This window comes from Prosopis cineraria, unplaced genomic scaffold, assembly GCF_029017545.1.
Source record: "Prosopis cineraria cultivar Desert tree isolate PC_DT_omini unplaced genomic scaffold, ASM2901754v1 PC6, whole genome shotgun sequence".
NCBI classification, from domain to species: Eukaryota; Viridiplantae; Streptophyta; class Magnoliopsida; order Fabales; family Fabaceae; genus Prosopis; species Prosopis cineraria.
In genome coordinates, this window is record NW_026555337.1 from 10963916 (window position 1) to 10974876 (window position 10961).

Here is a 10961-nt window from a genome sequence, read left to right on the forward strand (position 1 = left end):
AGAACCATGTAATTGCAACTAATGGAAAATGTAGTACTTGGGGGGAGAAAAGAAGAGTAAGCTAAGTCAAAAGATTCTCACGGGTTTCCTAGTTTGGAATAAAAAAAAAAATTTTTTAAATAAAGAGGAATAGAAAATTATAATAAGCAGAAGCATGTTTAAATGTGAATAGTATAATATAACATTGTTGAAACTCCAAGCAATTAAAAAATGTGTCTGGCTTACTTTAAAAAAAAAAAACAACAAGACATAATTAAGAGACAGTTGAAAAAAAGTAAAAATAAAATAAAATAATTTAACATATGTTTACATTTAAATATGAAATAGTTATTAGGAGAAATAACATTTGTTGACCACAAGATTTGAAAAAGGTCTTCAATGTGTGACATTCTTATTTCTTAATTTACAACTTCATAACCACAACATTATTTGGTACACTGGTCATTCTTTATTTGCAACTTTTTGACTATTAATTTGCAATGAGATACATCTATTTACGAAGGAAAAGAAATAGTTTTCATGACTTTAATGGTTACTCATGTTTCTAGTTTGATACTCTTATTTCTCTGATTTGCAATAACTTAATCATTAATTTGAAGTGAGATTCGTTATTTTATTAGAAAGGCATGCTAATAAATTCACATTCAAATCACTAAAAGGCATTTGAATTTTTTAAATTTATTGATAATTTGGGTAATTTAATTTTTTTATCCTTACCGCTTAAATGACATTCTATTTACTATTTTTTTAACAATGATAACAGAAACACGATAAAAATAGTTTGTTCCCCTTGAATGTAAGGAAAAAAAAATGTTTTCTGAGATAAAATTTTCTATTTCATCAGATAAATTTGCCAATCGACTGATTTATATGTTTCCTGCTCTTTCTATGGACATAGTTGTTCGAGACCTTGTTTTCCTTTTATATATGTTTTCGTCTGTACACATCCATGTGTGCTTGATGTACAGTCTAAGTACTAAATATGAATAGTGCTCATAGTAGAAATTTAAACTTTAATTCAACTCGTTATAAGGAGTTAATGATTTTTGCTACACTCAACCTTGATTGGTTCATGAATTTAAATTTATCATATTTAATTTATATATAATGTAAAAAAATTACCAGATCTTATTGATTACAAGTGATTAAGACTCATTTTTCAGCAATTTCAATTAATAATACTTAATGCTTTCATTCAAATTTGTTGTTTCATTTTATTTTACTGATTGGCAGATCTTTTTCCTATTATCAAGGGATTACCACAGGAGAGGAATCCTACCTACCCCCAATACCCAACAAAACAAAAACAAAAACAAGAACGAATAGATGAGGACAAATAGAGTAAAGGACAACATGGGTTAGTTATCACATTCTAACTTTAAAATTTTTAAATTCTTAAATAATTTTTTTTGACTAAAATATACAAAACTTGCCTAAACTTTGAATGAGGTACCTATCTCCACACTAACCTTTAAATATTTAAAATTAAGACCCTGAACTTTCATATTTTATCCATCAACTCTCCTGTCATTAAAATTGCTATTAAATTTAACGGTTCATGCCATTTCGCATTTTTTTTTAAAGAATTGAGCATATTCTCTAACACATAGAACTTGGCATCAACATGGAATTTTAATTATTTTATGAAGATTTAGAAAATGCATAAAGCCATTTTGTGATTACCGTAAAAGTGCTATTTTAATATGACAATTGGCTTTAGGTATTTTTTAAAAATCTTACTAAAATAATTAAAACACTTAAAATTTAATGTCAAAAAAAGTGTCATTTGTTAGAGTATAACATGGCATATACTCAATTCTTTAAAATAAAAAAGTAAAATTGAATAAACTGTTAAATTTAACAACAGGTAATTGATAGTCAAAATATGAAACTTCAAGGTCTTAATTTTAAATACTTAAAGGTCAAGATGTTGAAATGGAATAAACCAAAAGTTAGAGATTTTTTTATATATTAGTCTATTTTAAAAAAATTATAATCAGAAAATTTTTTCTATTTAGATCCGATCTTTATAAAAAAAATAAAAATATATAAAAATGAAATAACATTGAATTTGTAGTCGTTCATTTTTTTTAATTACTCACAAATTGGATGCAATCTTGTTTGAAACACTAAATGTGATGCCAGCAGGGAGTAGTTGTCCATTTTTAATCTAAATGACCCACATATATTCATGATTTAAGGCACTATTGTCACATGATCATCACTGATGAATCATGATGTTAGAACGAATTATGATATTATAACTTTTAGTTTTTAATTAAAAGTGACTTTCATGCCCATCACGCACGAATTATTAAGCAACAATGGCTGTCATCTTTGTTTGCTTTCGTCTTCTTTATCTTTATTAAATATATTGTAAATTTGGATCGGAATCCAGTTGTTTTATTTTATAATTTCAAAGCTTCAGGCAATAGTGCACAACATTAAAAGATTATTTATTTATTCAAGTTTAGCTGGCAACACATCATGTACCAAAAAAAAAAAAAGCTAAAAGGACTTAAGTTATAATATTAAAGATACTGCGTATTCTAAACTTTCGCACAAGTTAGAATCGATTTTTTTTATAAAAAAAAGAAATTATGAAAAGTGATCATGTGAGAATCGATCTCAATAAATTAATTCTTTTATAATTCATTATGAAACCGCGTATGGTGGAATCGACTTTTAGGGAAGGCGATTGTGTGAGAATATCCATTTGAATAAGTTAGTTTTTTTTTTAAAAAAAATCAACTCATTTGGAAGGTGTTTAGTGTTCGCCATGTGAACGCCTTCACCTTTATTTATTTATTTTTAATGTGGAAAGTGAAGTGGCTTACTCAATACAAAATACACCCTCAGAAGTTGATAAACTATATGGCTACATATAAAATAGTCTCTCCTTTGCACCGCTTTGAGATGTATAAAAGTTGTAACATTTCATCTCTTATTGCATTATAAAATGAATCATTTTTTCTTTGGTCAAAGATGTTATGTCAGAATCCCTTTTTTGACTAGGTGTCACTGATCTCGCTATTATTATTATTCTTTTTGGGTGAGGTATGTATAAGCCGTTGTTGTTGATGTTGTTGTTGTTGTTGTTGTTGTTTTTATTTTGAGATGTTTCTTAGAGTTGAACCTATTATTATTAACTTGATGAATATTGAAAAAGATGTGTAAATTCTGAATCTTGTATTGGAACCACATTTATATGTTTTTTTTTTGGAATAGCACATGCATGCCTTGGATGTGAATGCTTATTTAGATGCACATGGTTTACTGCGGAGTTGATAGAATTATATTGATAACATAAGTTGGAAAGTTAATACAATGTGATGCCTCTCAGTTTCTCCAAAAAGAGGGGAGCCATAGTCCAATCATGACTGGTTGATGCCTCTTGATTTGGAGCTTGGAGTAATTCAATCAAATGGATGAATCTTAGTACATTAACCTATGGCTCCAGTTAGCAAAATAAGGATGAAAGGTGTTGTACGGGAGCATTTGTATCAATCGTTGTCAGGCTTGATATCTTTGATATTTATAACTTGTAATTGTCCAATAAATAATAATGTCAAAGTGTTTGTGAATGGCTCGAGAAAAGGAGCGTGGATATTATTAGTTGTAAAAAAGTTTGAGATAACTATTACTATAAACTGTTATTGCTTAATATATGTTTGTGTTTGAAAATAATAAACTGTAAATGGATCAAGAACTAGATACTGAAAGGTTATAATGAATAATAATATATTGAAGAGTGATTATACTTATAAATCATTTTGATTTAACTTAAGAAATTATATTCAGTGTTCTAATTTTCTATTGTATATCTAAATAAATTATGGTTACTAAGACCTTAGATCTGAAGGTGAGAATCCATCTAAGGCCATGCAACGGAGGAAGCAAGAGGGTTTGAGCCTTATGCATGGCTCAAGGTTTATACATTTTATGTTGCTGCATGTTACTGTTTTGTCATTGTTACATTTTTATTGCCATGAAATATAGCACTATGTTTAACATATATTTTCAATATCTTGCACTATTTTCAACTAGAATGCTTTGGATGGGTTTTAAAACAATTTTATAAAGGTTCTCTTGAAGTGTTGTGAGAATTAGCTGACTGTTTTGGAATGTTAGAAACAACTTGTTTATTTTTTGTGTTAGAAATAGTTAATAATTTTGTTTAAAGTAACTTATTGTAGCATATTAATTTGTGGAATTTGACTTTTGGTTGATTGCCCTCTTTTGAAGAGGAAAATAAATGAATTATTTAGTTATGGATTCTTGAGTGCAAATATTGTTTAGAATGTGATGGTGTGGCCTTTTGAGATAAATTGTATATTTTGGGCTTCAAATGTATTCTAAGCCATTTGTTATTAAATCTATTTCCATCCCAACTTGGTTTACTGAAAAAAGCTGTTTGATATTTTCTTAAATTAAACGGTATTTGTAAAAAATTGGTGTCTTTTTTAAGTTAGGGAGTTTAAATCTTTTCTATCATAGTAATTTTTTTCTATTATGATAGTGTTATGTTATACTTTAATAATATATGATTTTCTTTTTATTATTACAGTAGACCTTTAACTTTGAATTTTGATTCTATCATAGCAGTCACTTACTATATATTCTTATATTTAAATTCATTCTACCATTGTACACATTTGTTTTATGGGTTTTGGGCAAATTCGTTTCAAAACTTTTCCTCTAAAACATTTGATATTAAATTTTAGTTGAAGCAATTTACACCCTCATTTTTTTTCTTTTAAAAAACAGTGCAATGTGAATCTAATCTAAACCAGTTCACAGTTAAATCATTTTATATTTGGCCAAGCTATTTACGCGTGACAAATTAAAAGGGTTAAACGGGATTAATCCTTGGCTCCATGTGGCATCTCCCTTGCTGTTAACTGATGACTTAAAGACCACACAATTAAAATAAGATTTATATAAATATAAAACAAAGTTGTGTTGCGTTAATTATACATTACATTTAAACTGCAAAATATAGAAACTAATTATTAGCTTGACAAGGTTTGGATGTTGCAAAGTAGATATAGTTCCAATTTCATTAACAAATTCATGATTCCCTTGCTTTTATTTGGACGAATGTTGCTTCACAGCTATCGCAACACCATTTGATAGTACACCCTTGTCATGCCCTAAAAAACGAGAGTGACCGGCACGAGATATGCACCTAAACACATATCCCTTAAACCTAATTCAAGGATATTCCATTTTATTTTATTTTAAATATGAAGTCTTATCTCCTTCGACAATAGGATTTCCCAAAATTTCACCATTCAAATTTTTAAAGAAATATTATAAAATCTAGGAGCTCAGTTAGCAGACAAAATATCTACAAAATAAGACCTCAACCATAGGCTATAAGGAGCACCTATAACAATTATTTATAAAAGTACAATATATAGATTAATATATTACATGCATAAAAAAAATTGAGAATAACCAAAATGGCATCTCAACTTCAATGCAGTAACAAAATTCCTTGAATGATCTGATAGAGGTACAAGCTATCTGAGAAAAAATATATTTTTTCAGTAAATAACGCCCCAACAATGAATAATAAAACATAAATAAAATGAACAGTTCAAAATAGTAATGTAAATTAAAGAAACAAAAATTTCCGTAAAAATTTAATAAAATTCATAATAAAATGTCTATATAAAAATTTAAATAAAATCTCAAATCATTGAAATATCGTAGCAAATAATAATATCATCTGATTTCAAGAAAACACAATAAAATAAATATTTATAAATAAATTACTGAATAAAAATCAATGGAATATAAAATCATCAAATAATTGGATTCATAATTATTGAGACTTATCAAAATAATTAACAAACGTGGACACACAGTTCACGAGGGTCAATAACCAAACGCGGCTTTATACTACGAAAACAAACGCGGACACACAGTCCACGAGTAAAAATAACAAACGCAGCCGAAGCTACGAAACAAATGTGGACACACATTCTACAAGGGTAATGCTAACCAAACGCGGCTTGAAACCATGAAACAAACGTGGTACGATGCTCACGAATAATCATCCCTCCATTCCACGTGTGTTGACCATCGCACGGGGCTAGCACCTCCTATAAGCACCTTGCTAGCTAGGTGTACTATGGCGCGGCCAAGGGCTAACGGAAACTACTGTTAGCAACCAGTGTACCGTTATAAAATCCCTTTTAAAAAAAACTATTTTCAAACATGTGAGAAATCATCACTTTCAAGATACAGTTATCATTCCCAAAATCAAACTCGCATGAATACTTTTTAAACATTAAAACTTGCTAGAATAAAATTTCATCTAATGCTCATACGTGCATTTATTGAATATAAAAAAAATTAAATTTTCAAAGTTAAACTCGCATGAATCATTCTCTGTATCATCCAATATTTGATAAAATAAAAATCCCATAATCAAAGCCAACTTGATTTAATTGATCAAATAACATTTCAAATTGGTAAAGCTAATTTCTCAACATAAAATAATATTAATCAACAAATATTCAATAGTTGCATTAATGCTATTAAAATGATTTCAGAAAAACATAATATTACAGTAAAAGAAATTTTGATTAAAAAAATCAGTGGGACGCTATCACTTACCTGACATATTTCCCAAATATAAAGCTTTCTCTTAATGGCACTCTTTACATCAATGATTTGTCTCTAATTTCCTAGTATCAATTAATATCATTGTCATTCCCTCTCATATGTTATCAGTAAAAAATATTCAACATAAAATGATTTAGAAAAATACAAATAAAAGACATCAATCTTAACTTCAACACTCCACAGTGTTCTAAAATAAGGATGAATACATATACAACAATTTGACCCTCGATTCACCAATCAAATTATCTTTTCCAAATCTCAAATTTCAACTCTAATTTTCATTATAAAGAATAAGTGTCTTCTATAGTTTTTTTTTTTTAACAACAATATAAGCATCACATATATTATTACCACTATAAAATTAAAATTCCTTCAATAAATACTTTACCAAACGCATTGTAAGCACTAGTGTTCAACTAAAATATCAACCTCTTCTCTCTTCCAATCTCCTTCCATAACATCTATTGTCATACTTCCATTTACCGATCACATTATAAGGGCACCAATTAAATCACCCATTAATAGATTCCCCCCATATAGATAAATATGATAAATCACCCAGCGTCAATTGCATTTAAAATATATGTTCAAGCTACTTAAGAAACACTTCAAACTTTATCATGGTCATGCAACTTACAAATTACCACCTATCATCCATCTTGATCCTTAACCAATTACTGAAAAAAAAAAATTTAGTAAAAACAAATCTTGCCACAGACATATGATACTCACAGATACACTCGTTAGCTTATCAGCATATTAACGTCAGAAAAACAGGGAACCTAAACTATAAAATTAACTGTGATTAACCCAGTCAAGTTTAGCCACTCTTTTGAATAAAATTTTTCAATCGAACATTCTGACAAACACCCTGTTTGCATTAAAGTTCAAGCTAATACCAAACTCTTTCCTCTTCAAATTTCTTTCATAACAGTCAGTCCAAATTCTGAAAAGAATGCCATACGATCCACCATTGCACGCAATCAGCATCTTAATAGGAGAAAGAAAATTCCAATTTCAGCAGCCCAACACAATCATACGCACACAGACCATGTGAGGTAGGGAAGGGAGATAAGGTTAACTCACCAATACAGAAATTGATGCTAAACCAGGAAAAAGAATAATCTGACATAGGGAACCGAAACTCAAGGCCCGTACACGCCAACGGACCATCGCGGACAGAGGAGGGGAGAAGTTCGAAGTTTCCCCCTCGTCACAGAAACACCGCGGTGACGGAGAATAGGGGAGAAGATCTGAGTTTTAATGTTGAACGAAAAGGGAGGGAAAGTAAGGCACCGGCGGTGAAGCAGGGGAGACGATGAACTTGTGGCTCTGATCTCAACAGTGGCAGATTATTGATAAACCGCAGGCACTGGTGGCGAACTGAACTAGGTGGCTGTGGTTTTTTTTTTTTTTCCTGGTTTGAAGCCAGACTCGATCTCTCTTTCGTAGGAATGGGAAGGAGGAAGAGAAGACGGTTTCTCCACTCTCAATATCTGATTCTCTCTCCCCTGAAATTTTTCCATTCGAACACACTAGAAGGACAAATGAAGAGAGAGGAAAACTATCTGATAGGTGTAGTCTTTTCTTTAAGGGTCATTTAGTAATTTTAAAATTAAAGAAAAATCTCCCTACCAACGAAAATTGTCATTGAGCCATCCCAAAATTTGATAAATTGATCGCATAATTAATTAAAAAAAACTTGAACTATTTAATTACAAATTTTAGTTTACTTCATTTTTTTAAGTCCTACAACAACCACCAATTTCATCGTGTTAAATTTATTTTAAAGTAAATAAAAAATATATTAAAATATTATTATATATTTAAAATATTATTATATATTTTATTTGGTTTAATATTTTTGGGTTATTACAACCCTGCAATTCAATCAATTGCTTAGTTTCAATTTTCATCATTGATGTAGGTCAAATATTACTTTGTACACTGGTCAAATATTTAATCCTAATTAAATATAAAATATAAATAGGATAGGTAAAATATTACCTTGTACACTAGTCCAAAACCTCCTTCACCAATCTTATTTTTGGGGGCAAAGTTATTGGTGGCATCTTTGATTTGTTTTAAAGAGAAATAACCCATTTTAAGATCTAGGAACTCTGCATCATGTGTTACATAATGAAAGAAGAACCCATTGAATTTGCAAGAACACAAGCAGTAATCACATTAATACGCAAAAAATCAATGTTGATGCACTTGACTTGCATGCCATAGTCAGTTTTATTATTTTAAATTTTATCTTACGTTTGTCTTTTGAATCTTTGCACCTAGAAAACCCATCTTTCGAAGGACAAATAGTATAATTAGGATCGAGAAACACACATGATCCAACCACAATCCCTGGAATGGCTCTAGTAGAAAACCTTTCTGAAGGAATTTCAAAGTCTAGAACAAATAATGCAGAAATGTTATTATTCATATCAAAATCAAAAGGGTCATCACTTAGCTCAAATAGGAGATTTGACTTACATGGGGTGACTAAAATTGCAGATATGAGAAGTCCATATACACCATATTCAGGAATAGTTGTAGCTCCTTTTCCAGCCCAGTATAATGGATCTCCAAGGTGTTATCATTCACATCAAGATTAAATTCTTTGACAGTGCTCTTACCAACACCGCCAGCTTCCTCATAATGTTGAAATCACTCAAACGTTTCATATCCTGTCAGATATACATATACAAAAGTTTCAAACTCTCAGAACTTTTGTTATCATGGCAAAAGCAGTTGAAAGCATGATGAAGCATTATATAACAATAAATCCTTTAAAAGTTCATTTATAAGAGAGAAAGAGAGATTGATCAACGGATTCACTTGACATTTTAGTCCAATCAGGATATGGACTGTGTTTAGGCATGGTGGTGAGCTTACTTGAGGGTGAGACATCCCACAATATTTATTTCTCTCAATTGGATTTCTAATAACTAGAAAGAAATTAGATTCCAATGATGAGACTTACTTGAATTGAAAATCAAAAATGCGCCTTCCAGCCTGCTGAAATTCTGGTCTTGAGAAAACATAACCTCAGCAAAGTGAAGTTTGACATGTAATTCCATTATGCATACAAAGCCATGGTAGTTGAGAGAAAAGGTAAAAGGTGAGCTATTTTTTCACACCCTGATACTAAAGATGTGATCGGCATAAAATATAAGGTAAATTCATATCCATAAGTCTTGACTAATAAAAAACTAAACTAAATTATTATATGTAAGTTATACATAGCATAAAGTTCATAAAGCTTTAAGCATTTTGTAAAAATTTTAACAGAGCTCCCTTATAATTTGGACCTTTTCAAAATTTTCACAATAACAAAACCTGTCAACCAACCAACAAGGTGACTAACTCCATTCCCGCATTTACATAACAACAAAATAAGACTAGGACTTAAGTATGGTGTATGTGGAGCACTAGGCTATGACTACAAAATACAATAGAGAGTTTTACCCACAATAATCACAATATGCCTCTCTTTTTCAAAAAACACAAAAACAAAATGGCCCTTTAGTAATCTACTGGAGGTGCAGGGTCAGCTATCATATTTAAGACTAAAGAAATAACCGATGAGTAGCGTTCCAATAAAAATTATAACAAAATATATGAAGATAATAAATAATAAAATATGCTCAAAGTGACTTAATGAATAATGAATCATAAACTTAAACTAAAAAATAAATAATAATTTTCAATAATATAATCATGAAAATTAAAACATTGCTAACATAATTGCATAATTTATTATTTTCTTCCATAAAATATAAATTTTTATAATAGTGTAGTACAATAAAGTACTTTTAGAGAATTACTGAGGAAATAATAAATTTTAACTTAAATTTAGGAGGGTCTTATTAGAACGAATAACAAGCATAGATACACAGTCCACAAGGATAAGTAACCAATCAAGCGCAGCTGAAAGCCATGAAACCAAACAAACATAGGCATGAAGCCTACGAAAACAAGTGTGAATTACAATACTCACAAATAACCATCCCTCTGTTCCACGTTCATTGGCCATTATATGGGGCTAGCACCTTCTATATAAAAACCCTCCTAGCTAGGTGTATCATGGCATGCCAAGAGCTAACGGAACTGCTGTTGGCATCCAGCATTCTGAACTCAGTCCTCCCTCAAAAAAAAAAAAATCAAACATGTACGAAGCAATAAAACAATTTTAAAATTTTCTCTTTCAAAAATTGTTCAACTATCATTTTCATTGTCCAAATTTTTTCATTTTTCCATATATGAGTTGTTGCATTGCAAATGTTTATATTTACATAGAATTAAGTATTTAAAAGTATTTTTGAGAA